We start from the raw sequence: 2466 nt of genomic DNA, 5'->3' as shown, positions 1-2466 counted from the left end.
ATTGGGACGGTACAAAGGAAAAGATGCATTCCGTCTGGTGAAGAAAGCGGCGAGATGTTTTAGGATGTCTGACTTTACTGCGATTTTCGAGGAGATTGAAGCGATTAATCCTGCACTCCACGGCTACCTCCAAAGAGCTGATGTCTGACTGTGGACGCGTGTTCATTTCCAAGGCGAGAGGTACAATTTGATGACTACAAACATAGCGGAATCAATGAACAGAGCATTGTCGAATGCTAGAGGTCTAAACATTTTTCGAATATTATAATCGATACGGGTTATGATGACCAGATGGTTTGCTGAACGGAGAGAGGATGCCAGATCGCAGCCAACGACGCTGATGCGTGGTGTCGAGAAACTACTACATGTAAGTTAATCGTAACAGTAAAAATAAGTTTGTCTTTAAAATTCATAAAATTCTTAAGTTAGCCTTTGTAGTTCTTAAATCAGCCGTAATCTGTATTAAGTCAGTCGTTTCATAAAATTCTTAAGTCGGCCTTTGTAGTTCTTAAATCAGCTGTAATCTGTAATAAGTCAGTCGTTTCATATTTATTCTTTTTTTGTTAATAGGGTCGTGTAACTGCCGCCAGAGATTTGACGGTCCAAAGGATTGATGATCATCACACTGAAGTTAAATATGGATCGTTTAGCGAGTCTTTGAATGTTGTAAATTTGGTAGAGCGAAAGTGCACATGTCGGCGTTTCGAACGCGAGAAATTACCATGTGTACACACCATCGTAGCTGCGGAGTACAACAATGTTTGTCGTATATCCATGTGCAGTCCTTACTATAACAGTGCATATTTGGTGAGCACATACGCTAAATCTGTCATGCCGGCTGACTTAGCGCAACCTTTTCCAGAAATCGTGGCTAACCAACCGTACTTGCCCCCGTCTATTCGTCAACAACCGGGAAGACTTAAGAAAAATAGGATGAAATCTGCTTTAGAAGTTGCACTTCAAAACAAACGTCCTAGAAAAGAACACACATGTTCTCGATGTAGACAGAGTGGACATAATACGAAAATTTGTCCGATGTAAGCAAGTGTTGTAGGGCTTTTCATATTTTTGTATTACGATTGGGTTTTTGTTTTAACGTTTTTGGTATTACGGCTGGATTAGAGATTTTCATGTTTTGTATTACGACTGTGTTTTTGTTTTCATGTAAATGTATTACGGCTGGATTAGGGATTTTCATGTTTTTGTATTACGGCTGTGTTTTTGTTTTCATGTAAATGTATTACGGCTGGATTAGGGATTTTCATGTTTTGGTATTACGGCTAGGTTTTTGTTTTCAAACGGCTGATTTATTGAATGAATTTGTATTACGGCTGGGATATGGAATAACTTCCCGCCCAAAATAAGAAATGTCGCGATATGAAAACCGTTTTACTGTCAATAAATAAGAAACTTCTCGAACAATTATATGTTCAACTCTCTATTTTTTACACAATTGCTCTCTCTAAATCAATTTCACAGTAAATGAAATATTTCTCTCTTCTTGAATTGCCTGAAGAAATTCAGGCGTTGGTGGTTGAACGTGTGGCCCGTAACTCCTTCCAAGATCTCTAAGGCCTCAAAACATCGTCCAACTCGAAGAAGGCGTTAGCAGAACGGCGTGGTGTATACCATTTTTATGTTGTGTTATATGTTCCTTGGGGATTCAATATGTCTTCTTCGTTGTTGAAATCTTGCTACGCTGAGGGAAATCCAAGCACACTTTATATAAAGGGTGTACAGTTCTTCTTCTCATTCGGTCTTAAAGAAGAAGGGCTTTCTATCATGAAGCGTGCAGCAGATGCAGGATATGAGCGTGTTGTGTATACACATGCAATGACTCGAGCAATCTTTTTTGTGATGAGCAGTATTTTGCTGGTATTCCAATAGAATCAGTTCAGAGAATAGGGAAACTAGTGCGATCCGTGAAATGGGGATGGGGTTTGTGGCATTCTGACGAGTTCCGCCAAAATAGGGCCGTGTTCGTTTCAGCTTATGTTCCGTCGTTCTACAGATGCCAATGTGCAACACATGTGGAGCGACAATGTCTCTACTTGTGGCACATTGATATGACTAAGGATGACAACATGTGTGAGCGCTGTTTCTGGATCAAAGAGATTGGAACATTTTTACGTGATTTTGAACCGATAAGCGTTATTAGGGAGACAAGGAAGTGGTGAAGATGTAATCTATCAGAATCTTATCTTTTTAAGTTCTTTTCTATGCCATTATGTATGTCTGACTTCAAATTAATGTAATGAAGGCTTAGTTATTGTTTCTTTTGGCTTATTTATAGTTTAATTACGGCTGAGTTACTGTTTTATCACGGCTGATTTATTGTTTTCAAGCACACACATCATGCAAACATCAACAAACATCATGCCGAGTTATTAACATTGTTATTAATTATGGCTGAGTTATTGTTTTACGACGGCTGATTTATAGTTGAATTATGGCTAGGTTTATGTT

Source organism: Brassica napus, chromosome C1 (assembly GCF_020379485.1).
Source record: "Brassica napus cultivar Da-Ae chromosome C1, Da-Ae, whole genome shotgun sequence".
NCBI lineage: Eukaryota > Viridiplantae > Streptophyta > Magnoliopsida > Brassicales > Brassicaceae > Brassica > Brassica napus.
This window is presented reverse-complemented; position numbering follows the sequence as displayed.